Source organism: Mauremys reevesii, linkage group 1 (assembly GCF_016161935.1).
Source record: "Mauremys reevesii isolate NIE-2019 linkage group 1, ASM1616193v1, whole genome shotgun sequence".
Taxonomy (NCBI): Eukaryota; Metazoa; Chordata; order Testudines; family Geoemydidae; genus Mauremys; species Mauremys reevesii.
The window spans coordinates 134,843,144-134,868,412 of record NC_052623.1 but is presented as its reverse complement, the minus strand read 5'-3'; the positions used below and the strand labels follow the sequence as shown (position 1 = coordinate 134,868,412).

General features: G+C 40.6%; 1 protein-coding gene across 10 annotated transcripts in view; it reads right to left on the bottom strand.

The window, feature by feature from the left end:
- TBL1X (transducin beta like 1 X-linked) overlaps positions 1-25,269 on the bottom strand; it is a 262,718-nt gene that overhangs the window by 103,144 nt on the left and 134,305 nt on the right. For 8 of the 10 annotated variants that reach the window (XM_039500173.1, XM_039500176.1, XM_039500177.1 and 5 more), the window contains one exon: positions 9,290-9,397. The exons of the other annotated variants lie outside the window; for them this stretch is intronic. The gene's annotated coding sequence lies outside the window, so the exon portion shown is untranslated. The remainder of the gene's footprint in view (positions 1-9,289; positions 9,398-25,269) is intronic. 10 annotated transcript variants of the gene reach the window in all.

Here is a 25,269-nt window from a genome sequence, read left to right as displayed (position 1 = left end):
CTGTCCAAATGTGTCCAGTTTTGGGCCCCACACTACAAGAAGGATGTGGATAAATTGGAGAGAGTCCAGCGGAGGGCAACAAAAATGATTAGGGGGCTGGAGCACATGACTTATGAGGAGAGGCTGAGGGAACTGGGATTGTTTAGCCTGCAGAAGAGAAGAATGAGGGGGGATTTGATAGCTGCTTTCAACTACATGAAAGGGTGTGACAAAGAGGATGGAACTAGACTGTTCTCAGTGGTGGCAGATGACAGAACAAGGATGGTCTCAAGTTGTAGTGGGGGAGGTTTAAGTTGGATATTAGGAAAAAACTTTTTCACACCCTTCTTAGCACTGGAATGGGTTACCTAGGGAGGTGGTGGAATCTCCTTCCTTAGAGGTTTTTAAGGTCAGGCTTGAGAAAGCCCTGGCTAGGATGATTTAGTTGGGGATTGGTCCTGCTTTGAGCACGGGTTGGACTAGATGACCTCCTGAGGTCCCTTCCAACCCAGATATTCTATGATTCTATGATATCAGGATGACGATCAATATAAAGCAAAAACACAGTGAACAAAACTTTGAAAAGCAATCATTCAGTTCTTGTTCTGAACAATTAAACAGGATCAAATTAGGGCTAACTAGGAACCTAGGCACACCCAACATGATACTCTCCAGTCCCTTACTCCCACACTGTGGCCACACCCCTCCTTTGGGCAGCAGCAGGCAGGGGCGGTTCTACGAATTCGGCCGCCCCAAGCAGGGCAGCGCGCTGCCGGGCGCCGGTCCCGTGCCTCCGCGGGACCTCTTGCAGCTGGTCCCGCGGCTCCGGTGGACCTCCCGCAGGCATGACTGCAGAAGGTCCGCCGGACCCGCCTGCCGCCCTCCCGGGAAAATGCCGCCCCACGCGCGCGCTTGGCGCGCTGGGGTCTAGAGCCGGCCCTGGCAGCAGGTTTCAGAGTTCAGATACATGGTGCAATTCACACCTCTTGGAGCTACTGATGCACACTGTCTGCAGATTCAGGCAGGCATTAGTTACCCAAGGCTCCTGTTTTTAAGATTTTTTTGTGTATCCACAGGAAGTTCTACACTGAACACTAATCCCAGGCTCTGAATTGGGATTGAGCCCAAGCCCCTCTCCCAGACGCACACAAATCAATTTGACTTGGGTCAGCAAGCACTCAGAATCCAGGTCCTAGGTCCTGCCACAGGTTGTGAGTAAGAACCCGAGTCCTGCTGTGACTCAGGTTCAAGCCCTATCATTTTGCAGTAGGGAGGTATCCAAAGTCAGAAAGTCTGTGTAGTACAGTATGGACGTGTTAGCACACCTGTAAGACCTGGGTCCAGCAATGCAGCGTGGATGCTCAAACAGGCTTGGAAAACACCAAGTCCACAAACTTGGGTCCCACTGACCCAGGTTGAGTGTGAAGTACAGACATATCCTACGAGGGCTAACAAGCAATTTTTTTTTAATGAAAAATTTATCCTGTGACTCCAGTATTGGGATCCTAGGCACAGGCTTACAGTACCCTATGCCTTAATTTCTTAACTGCAGAGCCAGATCATCATTTTATTAACTCTACCCTAGAGGTCAATTTATGGATTTGTTTTGCCCCACTGCTCTCTTCTCATCAAATTTCACAACTCGCAAATGATCGGTATGTTGAACTCTGACTCCTGATGAACCCTGCAAATCAAATAGAGTGTAGAGAACAGCATTGCTAAGTCACAGTGTTCAAAATCATGAGCCATGCCCCAAACAATCATGAGCTTCATTTTAAACATCATGAACTTTTAAAAATAATAGACTTTGGGATCTTTATATTTTCAAGTTTTTCTCAGCAACTCACTTTTAATTTTTTAATTTTTAATTAAAGCTGGAGAGATTGGTAATATCCTGATTCCAGTAGCTGGGGCTTTAAGAAAAACACCATAAATCACAGGACTCATGATAAAAATTCTGTAAGTTGTTAACAATGGGAATAGTAGGGTTTCTTTTTCTTTTCTTTTTTTCTTTTCCATCTCTTCAGTGCAATTCACAGGAATAAAAAATGTTTCTCTAATGAAGATGTTCAAATTCTAACCAACTATATTTTTGCTAGAGGTAGTTGGGTGCTAAAAAAAAATGTTGATCCATTAATACTTCATGAATAAACAGCATTCACTAAGTTATGATTCATGGGGTTGCATGAGAAGTATTAATGATTGTACGGAGTGCCACAGCATATATTCTTGAAATACTTGAAAATGATGAAAGTTTAAACAGTGTTTATTTTTAATGTTTTAATGGTTTTTTTTTCTCCAAAAGTTCCATGCATCATGAATAATGAATACTGAGTAGCCAAAGTGCATAGTTCATGAACTGTCCCATAGGCTTTAAATAATTTGTTGAACCTTGCTGACAAATACATTTTCAAAAATCAAAATCAGTTTATGAATAGTTCATTAACTAAAAAGGGACTACATTCATAATGAATATCATTACAAATGAGTAGTTTGACCATTTCTATTTCATAATGTATATATAGACATGAATGACCAGAGTGCTAAATCAAGTTGTCTCTGATTTTGGAAGCTTCCCCAGTTGCCAATGCGATAGTACTACTAATTTTCCAAATAAATAAAACAAATAAGCCAACCACATACTCCAGTTACCCTTTGTTTAAAAAAAAATGAGATTCCTGAGTAGTAGCAGTGCACTAACATATCACATAACTTACAAAACTCAAGCATTTAAAAACAAGACAATAGTTAATTGCATGGTAACTCTTATACTGCTTATAGAACATAAATCACATTTTTACCAAGTACAAGACATGTACATTCCATTAGAACAAACAACCTTAACTCTGACCCCAGTGAAATATTTTCTTCATTAATCTCAAAACAAAGAGAAAAGCCATCTGAAAACGTACCAAAATATTTATATAACTATGATTCACATATATAGGTGACCTTAACGTAAGTCCATGCATGAACATAATTTTATCATAAGTTAATAATGTTAGATGTTTTGCTATTAAATGTCATCTGCAACATTCTAACAGTATTCAAGGAATGTCATTTCTAAGCAATTAACAATAACAAAAATATAGTATCAACTGACATAAGCATAAAAATCTTTATTACTTACTATCTCTAAAAAGAACATAGATATCAAAATTAAAGTATCAAAATAATACATTAAAATTAAACAACACTCTAGACAGGTGACAATTTGTGAGTACTGTTTGACGAGCTAAGAATTAAGCACATCATCTTTTTTTTGTTATACCCCCTCCCCCAAGTCTCCAAGTCCCATTCCAGCCTACTTGTTTGGCTCATCCATCTGTTATGTCTACACTTTTAGACCTCAAGCCCTTTGGAGCAGATACTCTCATTTCCTATATATTTATACAGCACTTAGCAAAATGAGGTTTCAACCTGGGGGAGCCTCTTGGCACCACTGCCATATCTATGATAAATATTGGCCAAGATTTTTCAAAAATGACAAGTGATTTGGGGGACTTTAATTTTCAGAGCCCAACCTGAGACACTAGGAGTGGTTTGATGCTCAGCACTTGAAAATCAGGCCCCTTTTAAGATGTCTCAAGTTGGACACCTAAAATCACTAATCACTTTTTAAAATCTTCGCTAATGTGTCTGCCTGTTACATTGGCAGTGTAAAATTTATTCTCTCCCCATCACAGGTCAGATACCTACATAACTGGAACTATAACTCTTACCCTACAGCTCCATCAGGGCCAGGATCATGAAATCCAGACTGAGAACCAGCCTCTGATACGGTTAGACATTTGAGGTGCAAGGAACCTTCTTTTAATAGATAGCTGGACCAAATCTAGTAACAGGGCTCTCTTGGCCATACAAGAACTACGAGGCTGACATTTGTCATAAATTCATAGATTCCAAGACCAGAGGGGACCCCTGTGATCATCTAGTCCAACCTCCTGTACAACACAAGCCAGAGCACTTCTCCAAAATAATTCCTAGAGCATAGCTTTTAGAAACAACATCCAATCATGATTTTAAAATGGTCAGCGATGGAGAATTCACCACAAGCCTTGGTAAATTTTTCCAAGGATTAATTGCTCTCACTGTTCATAATTTCTAGTCTGAATTTGTCTAGCTTTAACTTGCAGGCACTGCATTATATTATACCTTTCTCTCCTAGATTGAAGAGCCCACTATTAAATATTTGTTCCCCATAGAGATACTTCTACACTGTAATCAAGCCATCCCTTGAACATTGTCTTTTTTGGCCCAAATCTTTATCACCATGTTATGCACCGGATGATTTAGGGCAGGGATCGGCAACCTTTGGCATGTGGCTCGCTGGGATAAGCCCCCTGGCGGGCTGGGCCCAGCCAGTTTGTTTACCTGCAGAGTCCGCAGGTTCAGCTGATCGCAGCTCCCACTGGCCACGGTTTGCCGCTCCAGGCCAATGGGGGCGGCGGGAAGCCGCAGCCAGCACATCCCTCGGCCCGCACCGCTTCCCGTAGCCCCCATTGGCCTGGTACGGCGAACCGCGGCCAGTGGGAGCCACGATCGGCTGAACCTGCGGACGCGGCAGGTAAACAAACTGGCCTGGCCCGCCAGGGTGCTGACCCTGGCAAGCAGCGTGCCAAAGATTGCCGATCCCTGATTTAGGGAAACAATCAGCACTGGCCTTTAAACAATATAATTAAGGAGATGCACACCTGACTGACTGGAACATAACGTGGGAAGATGAACTCTGCAATGGAACGTCTGTCCTCACTAGTGCATGGGAGAGGCTCTCCAGAGGCAGAGAAAGGAGCTCATACTGTGAGCGGGTTGAACCCCACGACATGAGCTCAGTAACACTCACCAATGAGATTTTTCTCTGTCCCTTGAAACTGTCTGCTTGACTCAGACAGAAGCCTGTGGCTTCTGATTTCCCTCTTACTGGTTCAGGTAAGCCACTGGCATGGAATTTTCTGACCAAACTTGCACTGATTCACTTGTTTAAACCCACTGGAATGCATAAAGGGCTTTTTATAGATTTTGGCTCAAGAAAATTATATGACGCTTTACTAGAACTGTTTCTTCTTGAGCCATTCTATCATTAAACTGTACAGACTCATTTGCCTTTAAGATAGGTCGATATAGATTGGGCAGACAGATTTCCTTTAGCAGATTAGAGTCCTGGTGCTACCAGAAAATGGAAAAGTTCAGAGGAAAATATCAATGCAAGTTATGCTCTTGGCTAGTTCCGGTTAGTAAAAGAACAGCCACACATTTCAAGAAGAGAAAAGCCCAAGTGATGTTCTCATTTCCTTCCAGTCCCACAAGTGAGAGAAGGCAGAAAATGCTAGAGGTAAAATGTTGGCTGTTTGACTGCTGTGAAGCTGAAAATTTTGGTGTTATGAAAAATTGGGCCACATTCCACTAGAAGTGGGGACTGTATGAACAGGACAGCCTGCATCCCACAGGTGAGGGGGCGGAGGGTACTAATCTTCTGGGTTGTAGACTAGCTGGAGCAGCCAGGAGGGCATTTAACTAACAACAAAAGGAAAGCTTTCAAAGGAGGCAAATTCAGTACAACTCAAACACAGCTTACGGTGAACAAACTGAACTGGCGTGGCAAAGAATGTGATGCGAACCAATTGAAAATGTTCATATATACTAATGCTAGCTAATGCTGGGCAAAAAGCAAGAGGAACTCAAATTTCTCATTGATGAGAAGAAATTTGATATAATTGACATTACTGAAACCTGGCGAGATGATTCACATGATTGGCATGTTACGGTCACAGTGTAGTAGGTTACACCTCCCCGGGGGCCCTGGGTGACAGGGTGGGTACCACTCTTCCCTCGGAGTTTGGAGAACAGTCCTCTTGTGCTACACTCAGAGCATTCACTCCCTTGTGGGGGAGATAAGAGGGGCAGGAATTAGTTCAGAGGAAAAGGTCAGGATGCTCTCAGAGCCCATAAGAGGCAGAATCGAGGCTCTTCAGAAAGCCAAAGAGAAAAGAAAATCCCTGCTTCCAGAGGCTCAGATGGGCTGATTGTGCTTTAACCCCATCTTGACTGAGGTGAGGATAATTTATTTCGGAAGGACAGAGGGGGTAAGAGGTAGCGGGTAGCATTTTACATTGAAGACATCATTAACTGTTGTAGAGTTATCAATAACTCAGAACCACAGGATCTTGAACACATATGGATTAATGTCCTAACAAAGTCCCAAAGGGGCATAGGTGGGGGTCTGTTGCAGACCACCAACTCAAACCAGAGAACAGAATCAGTTACTCCATAAGCACCTGTCTGTAATGTGTGAAAAAAATAATTGTGTAGTGGGGGGACTTCATTTGGGGAAACATATGTTGGAGGTTTCATGCAACCAGTTAAAAAAACAAAACATTATTGGTTTCTAAACTTTATAGATGACAATTTTCTAATACAAAAGTTATTGCACTCATCATGAGGTAACTCTATTTTGGACCTCATTATAATGGATAAAGACTAATTAACTCACTGGTCTAGAAGTTTGTGGTTGCCTAGGGACCAGTGATCATGACCTGATCACATTCACTATGGGCACACATTGGATAATAAATACATTTGGGCTAATTTCCCAAAGATGAGAGAAATTATGAGTTAAATTCACTGGGAAGAAAAATCTAGACAGAAAAATGTGAATGCAAATTGGGTTCTTTAAAAAGCTTTTATAAGGTGGCCAATAAGCAATGATTCCAAAAACTCAAGAAAGAGAACAACTTTGGCTAAAAGCCCATTCTGGTTCAGGGGATCAAAGGCAGCAATTAGAAAAATAACACATAACCAGAAAAAGGGGGAAATAGATATAACTCATATAAATGATAAGTTATGAAGTACAGAAAATTGATGTGGGAAACTAAGGACATCAGGAAAAAAATCCATGACTGGCAGGGCTAAGGACAATAAGGAATTTAAGTATATTATGTACAAAAGAAATCATAGCAAAGATCAAAAGGCCCATTGCTAAATACACATGGTAAAACTGTTAATGATGCCAGAGGCGGATTAAGGTTTCCTGGGACCCTGGGCCAGAGCACTTCCTGTTTCGCCCCTTCTGCTTGTGGCCTCGCTCACAGCTGCACCCCTTTCTGCCCCTTCCCCAGGGTTCGCCCCTGTTCCACCCAGGGTCTTGGCTTGGGGACCATTGTGGGGGGGCTTCCCCCATCCCACAGCTTCTGCCAAGGTCGGGCCGGGGCTGCTGGGGGGAAGGGATTCTCTGTCCCGCGGCTTCTGCCAGAGACATGGTCAGGCCAGGGGCAGTGGGAGGTGGCTTCCCCCGTCCCACGGCTTCTTCTAGGAATGGGTTCAGGGGTCACTGAAGGGGAGGGGGGTTCCTCCACCCCGCACACCTGGCACTGTTGCCAGGACTCTGGGCTTCCACCCCGGGTGGCAGATTTTTTTTCCAGGGACCCCCCAGTTGGCCAGGGACCCTGGGCCTGAGCCCCATGGGCCAAGGGGCTAATCCGCCACTGATGATGCAGAAAACACATCAATAAATATTTTTGTTCTGAATTTGAAAGGAAGCAGAATGATGTACTTGTATCACATGAGGATGATCAAACTTTCCTGTCCATTAGTAACTAAGGAGGACATTAGACAACATCTAATAGGGATAAACGTATTTATATCAGCAGGCTTGGATAACTTGTATCCAAGAGTTCTAAAAGGGTTGGCTGAGCAGACCTCTAGCCCACTGACGTTAATTTTTTTAGTAAAGCTTGGAATATCAGGAACGCTGCAAAAGACTGGAAGACTGCTAATGTTGTGCCAATAGTTAAAAAGGGAATGCCCCAGCTAACTATAGGCTAGTGAGGCTAACAACAATCCCAGGCAAAATAGTGGAAAAAGCCGATATGAGATTCAACTGATAAAAGAATTAAAGGATAGGAATATAATTAGGGCCTGTCAACATTGTTCTATGAAAATAAGTCTTGTTAAACAAATCTGATTTAATTATTTGATCAGATTACAAGTTTGGTTGATACAGGTAACTGTGTGATTATAATATATCTAGACTTTTGTAAAGCATTTGGCTTAGTACAGTGTGACATCCTGATTAGAAATTCCTTAGAAATTTAATTTTTCAATGAAACAAATTCCAGCAAATATTTTTTATTTTTAAATTGAAAATTGGCATTTTTCTCTTTTGTCCCTCCCCATCCCTTCCTCCTTTTTTCCCCAAAGGAAAAAAGGGAGATAAAAAGGGGAAGAAAAAAAAATCTGTGGACAATGGTGAAAGAAGAATGAACAATCTGCAAAGAAAGGGGTATGGAAGAAAACATTAGAAAGTTTATAAAATAGACATCATCATAATGTTCCCCAGAAGCTAGAGATGATGAGGCAGTAACACTGTTGTTGAAAAGGAGCCAGCTGGCCCCTAATATGGAGTTGTCCGAGAGCTAGGCAGAATTCTCTGAATATATGAATTGCTACACCTACATATGATACCCAATCCTTCGTTTCTGTAACAATGGTGGGCCAACATATTTGGGATGAGGATTAGGTCTGTATGTAAAGGTCCTGATCTTCCTCTGTACTGAAGTTACGTAGGTCTTTTTCCCAAACGTATCTTTAAGGCCTTGATTTACATGTTCCCGCCATAGGAGTCCACCAATATAGAGAAGGAATCAAAATTTAACCAAGAATTCTGCACCAGATCATTGACAATGTGCCCTGCAGGCTCTCGTTGGCATAACCCCCAACCCTGCAGACAGATGTATGACGTCTTGGAAAGTATCGTGCAAACATTTTGATACCATACCCAGCAAAATGGAAATTCTCCAGGACCCATTAAGACAGATCTCATGAAGAGAGAAAAATAATTTTGCAAATAATTTTGTACGGACTCTAGCCTAATGTAAATGGACAGACAGTTCTAAATAAATGTAAGAAAATTAATACACTTTCTTTAACAGAGGATGTCTGAGAGTAGATTCCTTCTATTGTAAAGAATTTTCTGGAGCAGCTAGCTAACACAGAATCCACTTTATCAGTGATAGCTTGCTTCTTTGCTCTTTTTCCTGGCAGTTTTTATAATGTGGTGAAGTTTATAAAAAGGAATTTCAGAAAAATGACTGATAATATTTATGGACCTTTTATCAAATGAGACTGAGGGAGTTGGGACTGTCTTAGCCTTGAATTATGGTGCAAGTGGAGACTTAACAACAGAACTCCTTCTAAAAATGCTGTGCTCCAGCTGTGACCAGGACTTAGGTCAGCAGAGAAAAATCTGAAAGTGGGGAGAATGAGAGAATAGCATTCTCAAGGTAAGTCCATGTTTGGAATTACTTTGGTTTACCTGGTCGTGAGACCTTTGAGCTGGTGAATGATGCTCCTCGCAGGCTGCTGTCGAGACTCTGGGGGTTTGAGTTACCATTGAGATCACGACATCCGACAGTTGATAAGTCTGGAATGACAGGCAGAGAGACCCAGTCAGACCGGGTTACATGGCCTCAAAAGAGGAGCACTTGTCAGTTTTTCCTCTTGGCCTTCTCCAGTTTATCAACCATTTTTAATATCCTTTGAGATGGGAGGCTTATCTGAACCATGGGGGAATAAAGCTGTGATAGAAAGAGCTATAGAAGCGAGACTCACAAGGACTCATACTGCTCAATCGGTGCACATGTGGTTGTGAGGCAGGTTGTAGGAACTCAGGAAGCTAACAGGAGCCTCAAGACAACCTGGATCAGTGCTCAAAATTCTGCCATTTCAATGGGTACTTGTACGTGTTAAAGTCTGACAGAGTTGTAGCTGAATAGAATGCACACAATTCACTTTGCCCCACTGCAAACAGGGCTTCCCCCATACCAGGAATTTCCAGATGGTTTAAGTTCACTTTGTGCCAAGTAAGTGGAACAAAATGAGTTTGGTAGACCAAAGCATCCATTCCTTGGTCTTCTGGGAAGGTCAGAGTGGAAATCTTTATGGAATCAAACATGAAAGGTGTGCCAGAATATTTGTATCCACAGGAGCCTTTTTCCTACACTCTTCAAATACCAGACATTTCTGTGCCTTCCTTTGTGTCTTTCCAGTGGAGCCTTATTTCATACCCGTCTTCCCCCCCCCCCCCCACCCCTGAACAGCCTCTATGTGTCTAACCTACTTTTTGATTTTACCCCAAGCTACATTTCAAGCTTCATCTGTTCTGCCCATCTTATGTCTTATGTTCTTACTAATAAAACAATAAAATGTATCAGGATGAAATGATTTATTGAATTTCTTAATGAGTTATATCCTTCTCCAAAGACTTTTGATAGCTCCTAAAACCACACATTAAATGTGTTTTTTAACTAAAACATTTAATTCCTCAATTGATTTATACAATAAGGTATTTGTAACATCATTAGAGGTTAGCTTTCATGAATCCAGTCCTGATTTTCCATCTGTCTTGTACCACATACTCATTCTCGTTAGTACAAGGTGACTGTAAAACATAACAAATTCCAAATTCTATGCCCACATGTATACTGTTTTACTACACCCATTTTGCACAAGTGTAAATGACTCTACTAGAGACAAGGCCATGGGGAAATCAGGCCTTCCATGTTGTTCCAATTAACTTTGGTATGAACAACAGATGAACTATTCTTGAATTGACAAAAGCAGGGCTACGATTGTCACAAAAATGTTGAATACATTTAACGGCAGAGGTGTGGGGGAAAAGACAAGTCATGGAAAGGGGGCAGGAGGACGGAGTATTAGAGAGTGAGCCCACACTGCACTCATCCCCTCAGCAGTGTCTCCTGTCCTCTGGGGCTGGAACCAGCTCCCTACTCTGGGTTCTGCAGCCTAATGCACACGATAGCAACACCACTGAGGTTAGGATGGAGGATAGAGGGAGGGACAGATGGGTCAAACCTGCATGCACCAGGTCACAACATCACTCAGTTTGGAAACATTTCACTCAGTTTGGGGTATTTCATGGACTTCCTTCAAATTCAGTTTCTGTGACCACCATGACAAAACTATAGCACTAACTAAAAGTCAAAGCCATTACTATTGAGTTTGTCTAATGAATGTGTGCTCCCATATAGTTATAGAATAATGAGAGATTTATGCTATTTCATGCCATCTAGCCATGCTGACAGCTTGAGGTTAAGTTGTTTTTCTTTCATTTCTTCTCTTTGAGTGTTATGATCCCCTTCTATAAAACAACTCCAAAAACCGTGACTTTGTAAATATGGAATGCAGTACCCTAAATATGTTTGGAAGACTATACTGTTATAATCCCACTTTCCAGACTTAACTGAAAAACTCATAGCATATTAAATACTAACATTTTTAGCTCATATTCAATATCCTGATACTTGTGCATGCAACAAAAGACAAGTTATAATGGTACTGGTCTAGACAACAATTAACTGATCCATGTTCTAGCCCTTTGCAGGAATCATCGATTTTTAACACATCCTGTAAAGCAGATAAAGGCTCCTACTAGAGCTCTGATTTATTTAAATATTGTGTCTGCATATTTAATGCTCTCCATTCTTACTATACTCATACATTTGTCAGACTAAGGTTTCTTACAAATGTTGGTGCACTGTATCATTGCCTGCTTTTATCAATAGCTTTCTCAAAAATACTATTAGCAAAGCAACAGCACCATTTAAAGGCCATTCATCTTTTCCCTTTTGCTATATAGAACTAGGTATTAATTATTGTTGTTGTTGTTTATTAAAGGCAATAGATTTGATACAGGTGGCTCCCTAGCCCATGTAGTGTCTTGCAGACTTCAATGGGGGTCTGTCCACACTGGACTGATCTAACAGATCAACATTGTTGGCAACACATACTGATACATGAATCACCAAGCTTTTGTTGGAATAGAGGGGTTATTGGTGGAACACTTCAGCCCTATTACTGACTACATTTGGGACTCAAATGTTGCCAGCTCATAATTCAAGGATATTAGCAGAAGGACAGAGACTCTTTAGCTCTATAAATATTTCATGTATCCAAGTTACATTAACCCTTTTCTTGCATCTAATTTATGGATACATGAAAAAAATCAAAGAGCTAATCACAAGATAATGTTTTGGTTTTGTATTTGGATCATTGCAGTTATCAGAACAGTTACTGTCAAGTATTAACAGTGAATTGAAATTGGATATTATAGTGATGTATTATAGAAATCTTTTATGGAGAAGACACAGTAGAATTCTGGAAGTAAAGCAAGAGACTGATCCTGCAGTGGTAACATTTTCATGGATGTCATTACTGCAGGATCAGGCACCATATCAAGGGATCAGAATTCAACAGGTTAGTAGCACCGGAGGGGCAAAACACACAGCCCAGGGGGAGGGAGCATCCTGTGTTCTTGGTGGTAAGGACTCCAGCAGATTTATTTTAGTTGACAGACTGGAGGAAACTACGTACTGATAACTACTCGAGCACAGGATGATGATCTCCTCACAGGCAGAGCAAAGGAATAAAAATAGGTGGTGATAGTGAGGGTGGTGGTGTAGGTGTTAGTGGGGGAAAGCAGAATTTTACTATACACAGTTTACTTTCTGAAAAGCAGATTTTCTCTATCAAATTTGCTGTGTGGACTAGAACCCGGGACAGCTGACTTCCCACAGTGCCACCGGGAGGTTGTGCAGAGCTACAGCCAGGGAGCACTGTAGAGAATAGGTGTTGCAGGAAGTACACCCAAGGGAGATAGAGTGGCAGTACCCTGTGGCCCTCTATTGGCCAAGCACCCTATTTAACTCTGGGGGTTGCCCCAGGAAGTTGTCTGGCCAACCATACAGACTTTGACCGGCTATGACTCCAGACTTTATCTTGTCTCCTGATCTCCAGTTTCAAATCCCAAGCCTGACTCTGACTCTTGCCTTCTGACTCCAACCACTAGGCCAGACTGCCTAAACCCTGGTCCCTTACATGCTGTGGCAAAAAGGGTTAATGTGATGCTTAGACGTAAAAACAGGGAAGCAACGAACAGGGAGATGATTTTACCTCTGTATACAGAATTCATGAGACTGATACTGGAATATTACAGTCAGTTCTGGTGATTACATTTTAAAAGGGATGTTGAAAAACTGGAGAGGATGCAGAAAACAAAAGTTATTCAAGGCCTGAAGAAAATGCCTTGTAGTGTAAAATTTAAAGAGCTCAATCTCTTTAGCTTATCAAAAAGAAGACTGACAGGTGACATGATTACAGTGTATAAGTACCTTCATGGGGAGATAACACTGGATATAAAAGGAGGTCTTCAATCTAGTGGAGTAAGGCACAACAAGAACCATTGGGTGGAAGCAGAAGCCAGACATATTCAAATTAGAAATTAGGCACAACTTTGTAACAGCAAGTATGATTAATCACTTGAACAAGCTACTAAGGGAAGTGGTAGATTCTTCATCTCTTGATGTCTTCAGATCAAGACAGGATGCCTTTCTGAAAGACATGCTTTAGTCAAACACAAATTATTGGTCTCAATTAGGTGAAATTGAATAGCCTATGATATAGAGGAGGTCAGACTAGATGAGCTAATGATCCCTTCTGGCCTTAAACACTATGAATCTATGAACTGCCTCTAGACAGAGACTTGGGGTTAGGACACTGGATTGAGTAACAAGGTCCATGGGTTCAATTGCTGGCTCTGCCACAGACTTGCTGTGTGACCTTGGACAAGTCATTTAATCGCCATTCTATTCTATATAGGTCCTTATACTGCACTCATCACCTTAGTATCTGAGCACCTTCCAGGAGCACATTAAGTAACATGACTAACAATGTGCTTGTTCTCTCATTCTCTCCAGAGGGGAAGTGTGTGTATGCAGTGGAGTGGTTTGTTTTGTAATATTGTTTATAATATACACACACCTATGGTGCTATATGTTTAGGTTCCAGAGGCACTTGCTTTCTCCAACACTCTCTGCGGCTTGACTGTGAAACATCAGTTAATACTTCCTCTCTCTCTCTCTCTCTCTGTCAATTTTCTCTAACTAGACGGTAAACTCTTTGAGGCAGGGACCATTTACTAGGTCTTGGTCTGGTGCCTAGCACAATAGGGCCTAGTCTCAGCTGGCACCAGCCATCTAGTAATACAGGGTCAGTGGTTCACAAACTTTTCATAAAGGCAACGCACCAACTGCATTTTGTCCTTTTTGGGGACCCACCGTAATCCTTGCTCCCTGCACCCCACCCCCAAGCCAGCTCAGCCCTCCAGCCCCGTGCCCCAATCTCCCTTCCTCTTCTCAGCCCAAGCCCCCTGCCCGACTCTTGCAGCCCCAGCCAGCTCCTCTCTCCCTGTGGCTGGGCTACAAGCGCTGCCAAGCTGCTGACTGTCCACTTGCCAGCTTTGGCCGCTTCCTTATGCTCAGCAGAAGTGAGAAATTGCGGGGGAGGCAGGAGAAGAGGAGAGAGGGATGGGGACTGCCTCCAGAGCGCACACAGCCCATCAAGACCCTTCTTGCAACCCACTGTTTAGGGAACACTGATACAGATAATAAAATAATCATACTTTCTATTTGCATATTAACTTACTGAGATATATTAAAAAAACCTCTGATTTCTGGCACCCAAAGTATCCTGGCATGTCCTTTTACAACAAAATTAAAAAAAGAAATGCTTGAGATGTTAGCTTTAACTGCCATATATGGCCACATAACAATAGACTGAAGTTTTAATTTTTTTTTTCTGCTTAAAAACAGACATCAGAGGGATGGCTTTAATTCTCTTTTGTGTCATTATTACAGCTTGTGCGGCTAGAACGCCAAAGAAGTTGACTGTATGTAAACAACAAACACCACCACCACCACAGGAGAGCGGTTCTAATACGCCTCCGATACTCTCTAATCATATTTCTGATGCTTGTGGTTTGGAATTCTATGGTGCACCATTCCTAAAAATATGAAAATCAGCCATGAGAATATGCTTGAGCATGTCTGTCAACCACCATCACTCTCAATCTTTAGTTGACGTTTATAAGACAACACTGTCGTGTCATGCAAAACAACAGGAGAAAAAAGTCAAGGGATGACAGCTTGGTCCTACTGAAATGTAAGACAAAATTACCACTGAGTCCAGTGACTCCAGGATTTCATCCAAGGACTCTAACCTTTTGCTGGAGAGAAGGACACAGATATTCAATGACTAGAAACCCTGTATGTAAAAGTTTGTGTGAAGACATTGGTTTTATTTCTCTGTTCTTTTCCCTGTGGACTTCATAGGCACAAAAGATAACTCATTTGGGGGAGGGATTTTTGGGGCGGGACCGGTTATTACCAGCTTAGATCTAGCATAGCACAGGCAACACTGCACATAGTTCTCTACAACTCAAAAATCATAATTATCTGGCCATATGTAAGTCTATTTACTTCTACATCCAGATCAGATACTCACATCCCGGACATGACTGAGCAGAAATCTCTACTTGGGCCAAACTGTGAGGTGGGCCTTTGATCTAGAAGTCGATGAAGATAAATCCACTTACCCCAAGTCTGAATTTGGTCCTGTCTGTATTTATTCAGAAGTGAAAGGTGAGTACATCTATCTACTGAACCCTGGCTCCTAATCGAGTCTCCCTTTAAATCTTGCCTACATTCATTTGGGAACCACAGGCCAGGTTTACAAAGGTATTTAGGAATCCAAAGATGCAGACAGGTGCCTAATGAGGTTTACAAAAGCTCCTAAGCAAGTTAGGTGCCTACTCTCATTGAAAAATCAGTAAAAGTTAGGTGCCTAACCTACTTAGGTCCTTTTGTAAATCCCATTTTCTTACCTGGCTTGACCAGCCAGCATAGACAGGGCAAACTAGGTGCCAGTTTTACTGGCACAATGTTTAAATACATTTCCCTAGCACTGTTCCTTAAGCCATTATATTAGTGGGAGTCTAATTCATATTTTCCCCTTCCATCAATGGATTTTATTTTATTTTTTATATACAAGTTAGGCAAGCCACTTTCAGTAGTATGCAAAACCACAGAAGCCTCACAGGAGGGATTTAACTTTCAGCCTCTAGAAAAGACGTGCCGTCTATCTAATACATGAAATGAATGTTTTGTATCCTTTCAAAGTGATAAACAGCTTTAATACTTTCAAACAGTCCCTGAGGGGTAACCTTTAGTACTTGTATGAAAACCAAAATATATGGCAAACTGCAGGATACCATCATTAAATATGTCACAATCCAGCAAAATAAAACCCAAGATATCTTGTCTGAAAGATGCTTTAAAAATATATGAAGCGATTCCTAAAAAGTATATAAATCAAAAAGACTAAAAGTGCTGCCACCTGCAAAGTTGCTGAAAGTGATTTGGGTTTTTAATTTCTTTTTTGGATTAATATTTTACATAGAACCGCACCAACACCACTAAAATGCAGCCACTTCTGGGACACAGACAACAATCAACTTGTGCCCAGCACAGTATGGGTGGAGGTTTTGGCAACGACTACTCTTACAAAAGGGGCAATGTTTATACCCAGACTAGGCAAGAGCTGGGTTTTCAACATCTCAGTAAAAATCTACCCCTAGTAAAATTACATGGTGTTCGTAAGAATATAAGAACGGCTATACTGAGTCAGACCAAAGGTCCATCTAGCCCAGTATCCTGTCTTCCAACAGTGGCCAATGCCAGGTGCCCCAGACAGAATGAACAGAACAGGTAATCATCATGTGATCCATTTCATTTTATTTTTCACTTTATTATTCACAGTTCAATTTATTTACCTGAAAAAGTTGAACAGCTAGCTCAACCATTCCTTAATGGTTTGATGTACTAGTCATGTGTGTGTCTAGGTTCTTATACTGCCCCATCACCATAGCATCTGTGTCTCTAAGTGCTAATCTATACAGAGACTTCAGGAAGCTGGGGTGTGAATGTATACCACAGTAGCTTGCTGCACACAAAAACATCATGTGGACCCTGTTACCGCTCACTAGAAGTTCTGTAGCGTGCGTTGAAAGAGCAGGTCAAAGTGCACTATAGAACTTTTAGTGTGTGGTAGCAGGGTCCATATCGCCCATTAGTGTGCAGCATGCTAATATGCTATACATCTACACCCTGGCTTGCTAAATCTCCATGTAGACAAGCCCTGAGTCATGCATTAACTGAGTTTGGAAGGGTGTTTTGACTCAGTTTAGCATTGATGGGACATCTTCAAAGTCACATCCGGTGAAGAGGGCAACATAAAATAGGTATGAATCAGCTAGATAAAAACAAACTATGAAATCAACTTTGAGACAAATAATTACCGTACAGCATGACTGAATAAAAGCTTTCCCTCATAAACAGGTTAAAAGGAAAAACACCCTTAAAATGCCAGTCTTATTCTTGAGGACCAGACGTGATGAATTGGTATCAAGGTCCAATCACACAGAAATAATTCAGTCTCTCTTTTCACCTATAAGTTGAGAGAATTATTATTCATGTTTCAATTATATGACAGATGTGGCAGAATTCTGTTCTGCATTGTTCAGCTAAGGGGTCAAAGGAGCCTTGCTGAGCTAGAGCTAATACAGAGAAAGTCAATAGCTGTAATTCCATTGCCAATGGAAGCCTTTCTCCCTTTCACCGGAACAGCCTCTCTCAAATGCAAGGGACACCTGGACAATTAAGAGGATCAATATCACAGCAATGCCATATCTTGAACCAGTGTGGGGATCCTAATCTGACCCCTCTTACACAGGAGCTCTACAGGAGCTAAAAGAGGTGTTCACCATCCAAACTCTTAAAGAGCAACACATGAAATTGCAAGCCCATTAGCAAGAATTTTTTAATGAATCTGTAAACTCAGGGGTTGTACCATATGACTGGAGAATTGCTAACATAGTTCCTATTTTTAAGAAAGGGAAAAAAATGTGATCCGGGTAATTACAGGCCTGTTAGTTTGACATCTGTAGTATGCAAGGTCTTGGAAAAAAATTTGAAGGAGAAAGTAGTTAAGGAAATTGAGGTCAATGGTAATTGGGACAAAATACAACATGGTTCTACAAAAGGTAGATCATGCCAAACCATCCTGATCTCCTTCTTTGAGAAGGTAACAGAGTTTTTAGACAAAGGAAATGCAGTGGATCTAATTTACCTCGATTTTAGTAAGGCATTTGAAATGGTTCCACATAGGGAATTATTAGTTAAATTGGAAAAGATGGGGATCCATTTGAAAATTGAAAGATGGATAAGGAACTGGTTAAAGGGGAGGCTACAACGGGTCATACTGAAAAGTGAACTGTCAGGCTGGAGGGAGGTTACTAGTGGAATTCCTCAGGGATTGGTTTGGGGACCAATCTCATTTAATCTTTTTATTACTAACCTTGGCACAAAAAGTGGGAATGTGCTAATAAAGTTTGTGGATGACACAAAGCAGGGAGGTATTGCCAATACAGAGAAGGACCGGGATATCATACAGGAAGATCTGGATGACCTTGTAAACTGGAGTAATAGAAATAGGATGAAAACTCAGAGTGAGTTTGGTCTCCATTGGAGGAAGAATATGAGAAAGGAAATGGAAGATGGAAATAAGGCTAATTTCAAAATATGAGACAGAAAGTCCATGAGGATTTTGAACTGCAGTTGCCTGTTGTTGATGCAATTAATTTAGGATTGGTTCAACAGGAAGATTAAAAATAAATAAACATAGGATACACAATTAGAAATTTAAAAAAATTTAAGAAACCATGGACAATGATTATATTCACATAACTTGAAAGTGGCGGGGAACTTTTTTTTTTAAATTAGAAAGATATAAATATATACACTGACAAATATTCGTTTCATTCACAGTCTCAGGGTTAGTAAAATAAATGTTAATTTCTATGCTTAAAAGATCCAGCCCCAAAACCAGTTCTGTTTCTTGGTATTCATTCATAAGCAGGATTGCCACATTTCTAATTGCTGTTAACTCTGAGACCCTGCCCCGGCTCCCCACAAGACCTCGCCCCTTGCTCTTCTACCCCCACCACCGTCACTCCCTGGATCATCTCAAGGAGCTTGCCTGCAGGTAGGAGGCAGCCCCGGCTTAGCTGGAGTTGTTATGGGTTAATGACCCGGCACCTCTCTCCACCCTGCAGTAACTGTACTTTTGGTTTGGGTACCATTTAGGGTTGCCAGGTCCCCTTTTTGACCAGACTTTCCAGTCGAAAACCAAGCACCTGGCAGCCCTAAATGGCACCTGGACACAGAAGCCAAAACCTGGACAGGTGGCAACCCTATTCATGAGATTTATTTCTTAACTTATAAAATGGCCTGTTAAGAGTTACAGACACATGTACAAAAGTTAATAAAATAAAAGGAAAGGAAACAAAATGGTCATAAAAAGTCTGGTGGGGGAGGGAGGGACGCTCCCCTTTCAGAAATATCAAACCCCATTCTCCACTGAACCCCACCTCAAGTAAAAACCTGAGGAAAAAGATGAACCATGCACCATTCATTAAAAAGATTGGAAGACTCAGTCCCAGTCTACACACACAAATTGTATATATTTTATCAAATCCATTTCTAAATTGATGTAAAGGGCTGCAATCTCCTTTTGTGAACACTCTTAAATTGGTTCGTGTGTGTCTTATCAGCCATCCATTAAAACAATTTAAGAGAGTGTACACACAAGTAGGTTGCACTGATTTAACAAAATCAATGTGGAAAATGGGTTAATTAAATCCACGCAATTTCTGTGCATAGATAAGCCCTGGGACTGCCACCCACAGAAAGTGAAGTGAATTTCACACCTCAGAATGCTCCACCACTGAGAACTGCCTACTTTTGACCTCCAGAAGTTTGGATGTAGAGAGGGACTTTTAGAGCGCTCACCTCAGCTGCAACAAACCAGTGGGCGGTATTCGGCGAGAGTTTGTGTCCAGATGCAATTCACATTATTGACACTGATCTATAAAGCTCCATACAGTTTCTGTCTTGACTGGGAAACAAAGAGGAAGCCAGCACAGTCATCTGATAACTGATGTAATATGCTCCCTGTAGCTAGCACTGCCAAGCAGGCAGGCAGCTGCATTCTGCACAAGCTGTAGTTTCCAAAAGGTCTTAAAGGGTAACGTAGCATTCATGACAGGATTTGAATCCAGAAATTGCAAGGGGATGGACAACTGTTGCAAGATCCGGCTTTGACAGAAACAGTTGCAATAAACTTACCAGACACAGAGAAGTTAGGCACTTTAGACAGTTGATGCCACTCGGGATTCTGGGTATGGACAGTCCCTTTATAACTTCGGCGTGGCTAGAGCTTAACTTGTTCTGTTTTGCTGCATGTCATTATAAACAGATTTGTATGGCCAATACCTGGTGAAATTAAGTAACATTTTCCCTCATATGTAGTTATTGTATAAAGCATTACAGACTAGCAGCTGCTGAATCAGGAAATGGATCAGAAGCAAATAAAATGTCTTTCCAGATACCGATTCCTGCTCTCTATTTCATGTCAGCTTCCTAAAATCCATCCAACACAAGCACAAAAGGGTAATGAGTTTCTGAACATACACTCGAATGGTGCACACAGCGTCAAAGCTTTCAGCGACTGCCTGGATGCTGTTTCCTAGCCGTACTAAACAACTTAAATATAATTAGCTGGAAGCCCTATGGGCTACATTTCCCCACTGGAACTTATCAGGCTGACAGATGACTGAATCATTGGTACTGTGGGTCCTATTCTATTAATATTTCTCAAGTCAAAATGTCAGCTTGCTACTGCATATTTTTTAAAGAAAATTTGCATTATTTGGGGGGAGGAGAAAAAACACACAATACCATAGTCTCCTCAGCAGCCCTGAATAATTATATCTGATTAACTAGCCAGCTATACACAGATGTTGGAGATGCAATACAGAAAACACTTACTTAATGCACACATACTATGGAATTATGTGATGCTAAAAATAATGCGAAAATATATAAATAGTGATTAAGCTATTTTAACAAAATGAAAAATCTCTAGTGGATCAAAATACGGTTCTCTTGATTATCTCTCCTGAAGAGGATTCTACCACTGCTCTCAAGCAATACTTTCTGAATATTATTTTTTGTTATGCAATTTTGAGTATAATACACAGGAGTGAAAATCCAAAAATACTCAGACCATGAGCACAAATGCACTTCAGGAGGACAACAGTGTGCCACCAAAGAACTACTGGTTCTGAGAAATATCATGATATTTTGTTTGGGACTTTTGTTTGTTTGAAAATCCAGTCAGACTATCTCCAGATGTTTCAATCCTTGGCCAGATAGGTGCAATGGAATAAAATAGACTGTAGTTTCTTCGTACTCGCTGTGGCTTGATGCTGCAGTCAGATCCTTTCTGGTGGAGCCCTGCACATACTTAAGTCAATGAGATTACGTGGGTTGCAAGTGTCTTCCTACATGGATCAGATTGCAAGAACAGTGCCTTTGTTTGGAAAAATATAAGCGCTGCTGAATGTAGCAAGAATATTTTTAAAATACATTTTAAAAAGAATTTTAAAACTATTTTTCCTGATTTAAAAGCAAAGCTGCTATAGAATAACGTATTTAGATCTTGTATAATTGGGGTGGGAGAAAGAGAATGAGATGGGATAGAACAGGGAATGGGCTACACAGAGAGGGGTTGTTTAAACAATTGCTTTTCTATTAGGCCCATTACACTTTAGGTCAATAACCCAACTTGTGCTTGAAATCATCATGATCCAGCTAATGTGCTAACATTGTTTTGTTTATTATTTTTTCCATGCCCCTGGCATGGAAAAATAGAGATGTTGCAATACAAGGAAACAAAAAGAAATAGCTTATTACACTACGATTGGTTCAGAGTATGTCGTTTATTTTGAAGCTGAATTTCAACACTTAGGAGTTATTAAAAGACGCAGGTGAATGTGAACCTACAATTTTTTTTAATCACCTTCTCCAGTTATGTATTAAAGATTTTTTTTTAAATGGGTAAAGTTTGAAAACGATCTTTGGATGTTTTAAATACTTGAATTATGGCTTTAGGTCAATACGAAAAAGGGAAGGCACTAGACCCACAAGAGAAGCCTGTGGCTGGTATGGAGTTCTGCTTCTCTCAGCAGGAAATGATATGGATCTTCACTTCAAGCTAAGCACTGGGATAGACTCAAAAGCTTAGTAAGAAATTTTACATAATCTGGGTCAATGCCAGCTGAATTCCTTGGTAAACAGGGACATGGCTAGCTGAGCTAGGATGCTAATAATAGGCAAAATGCACTACTTCACCCACAAAAAAACACTGGAATACAGCAAAAAATTCAGTTTTATACCTCTCCTCACACTTAGATACTGTTTCATTTTTATGTGAAAGGGAAAGAATCAATTTAGATTCAATATATATATTTTTTAAAATAGTCACATAGACAGGTATATATTTAAATACTTAACCAAGGAAAAAGCCATTCAAATACGATTATTCAGAAGCAGTACGTTTCAAGTGATCTGGTTTGTGAATCTAAAATGAAAAGGCCAGAAAAACATACCTAGTCATAGAAGCAAGTTCCAAGTAATGTGTGCACTGCCTACCAGTAGTTTGGAATGCAGCTAACAAGTGGCGACTATTATGACAGTACTGGATTTGGTTTTATGCCAGGGTGTGACAAGGAATTTCTCCCTCTCTTCCCTCAACAATAACAATAATAAAGTATCAGAGGGGTAACCATGTTAGTCTGGATCGGTAAAAAGCAACAAAGGGTCCCATGGCACCTTATAGACTAACAGGTGTATTGGAGCATAAGCTTTCGTGGGTGACATGTGTCTGACAAAGTTCGTATTCACCCACGAAAGCTTATGCTCCAATACGTCTGTTAAACAATAATAAAAACGTTCATAGGTATTTAGCTGGTGTGGTAAAGTACAATCTAGGGCATTAAATACTATGAGATTTCCTTGTGTGAATACAGTAGCAGAAATCTCAGTTTCAGGTGCTTTCATGTGAAACCCTTTGTTCCAACCCCTCCCCCAACCACTTCTTAAGAGACAGTGAGATTCATTTAGACTAAATGGCATGACCCAATTTGAGATACAGCTTGAAATTTCAAAGATGACAAAGTTGCTTCCACATACAATCCTTGTGAACAAAACAATTCATGGTTATCTGCTTACAGATGTGGAATGCTGTCTTGGGCAATACATTCTAACACTATCTACATTCTAACACAGTAGGAGGAATCTGAATACATTGTGTTTCTGTGTCCTACTTCTGAATGGAATTAATTAATTTCTTCCTGAGATCAATGAAATATCTTTTGAGTATTTGTACATAATTCCTAACTCAACAGATTCCCCCCACCACCTTTATTTTAAACCAACAACAAAATATAGGGCTGCTTTATTGCTAGAGCTCCACTCAAAATCCTTTAAAAACCAGAAATAAATGGAGCACAAAAGTAAGGAAAGAAGAGGAACTATCTATGCAATGAAGCCTGCTGCCTGGATCACACATCAAATTTATAGTAGCTACAGTACAGTTGCTAAGTAGATACATATTGCAAAATTGAAAAAGGTGTTCATAACCACAAATGAATAGACTGGTGGTACCTCAAAGCTTTTATCGGAAATGGTCTGCCTTATGCATGCAACCAGAATACTTTTTCAGTAACGTTTACTTCAAAGCCTAACTTTTACATTGACAGAAGAAAATTTCCCAACATTAGTGTGGGATTGAACCTATATGTTTATAGAAAAAGTTATATTCCTACCTATTGTAGTGACAACACAGAAAATATGCAGCTTATTAGAGTGTTATAAACCACCTCAATATAGGTCAGAATTCTTGGGATAACTGAGGCCTAAATCTTTAAAACATCAAACAGCGGATGCTGTTCTGTGTTTCACACACAAATGTGGGTTGAGTAACTGTTACAGCAGCTACCTAGCTAGGCTTAACCACAAATTCTTGCTAAGTTTTGAATTAACCTACTTGCAGCTTTTTCTTTTCTATTTTATATGCTTTTGCCTATATATTTGGAATAAAGATACGGGAGTGATAACTTGGTTAAGTTAAATGCTTTTCAGTAAGTACATACCTGAGTTAAAACACACAACATCGAAAATGTATGGTATGTACTTGCATTTCACTAAAAAATTAGTCTTAGTTGCCAAGATATAGAAATTATGCTGAATCACTAACTCTGTCAAGAGTACTGAGGCTGGAGAAACTCATTACACTTAGGGTATGTCTATACTACCCGCTGGATCTGCGGGTAGTGTTCGATGAATTGGGAATCGATTTATCGCGTCTCGTCTGGACGTGATAAATCGATCTGCTAATTAATGCCTGTACTCCACCTCGGCAGGAGGAGAAAGCGGAGTCGACGGGGGAGCTGTGGCAGTCGACTCGCTGCCGTGAGGACGGCCAGGTAAGTCAAATTAAGATACTTCGACTTCAGCTATGTGAATAGTGTAGCTGAAGTTGTGTATCTTAGTTCGAACCCCCCTGCTAGTGTAGCCCAGGCCTAAGTCTCATACCATTCTTGACAGGAATCTGTGTTTACCTGTAGCAAATGTCGGCTGCAAGAAACCTTGAGTGTTTCAAAGAGTTCAACCTACAAAATCACACCAATTTTATGGTCAAGAGAATTTACAGCTTCTTAGACAAAGAGGAAGAAACTCTGAACTGGCTTGTAAGCTAAAGATTTTACCACTATTGAACCTTTGCTTAAAGTGGCATAAGAGTTTACAGTACAGGTGAAATTCTAGAGAAATTAGAATAGCTCCAAGATTATTACCACGTTATATATTGGGTTTAATCTGGGATAGTCTTGTGCATGGATAAATGAAAATACTTTGGCTGCAATTATCATCTGGGCACAGTAACTTTGAGCTGAACTGACATTTTTGATAATTAAGTAACTTTTTCTAAATTCTGGCCAACTGTTTGGTTGAACTGACTTGGGCAGGCCCTTAACTCTACTGGCAGATACGCCTGACTGGAGATAAATAAAGATCTATATTTAAGGATCCTTACTTTCATGTGGATACCAAAATCACCTGTCTAGACTAGTAGATAACCGGGAAAGTTTGCCTTTATAACAAGACTGGAATAAGCTTTGGACTTAATTGAACTGATTATCTCTGGGTAATTGTGTAACTTCCAAGGTTGGGTTCAATTTTGACATTGTAAATACTATCCTCTAACCATCTTTATTCTGTTTTCTGTAGTTTCTTATCTGCTTTGAGTGTTATTTTGGCTAACAAAACTCAAATTTACAATAACTCTCCAGTCTCTACTTTGGCTAAGGAACACAGATCCAAAGAACAGTGAGAAACCAAGTAGAGGTAACTGGTTATTTAAATTATTTAACCCAGGTATGTTTTATAAACTCTCTTTTGAAACACTATGATTGGGTGTAGT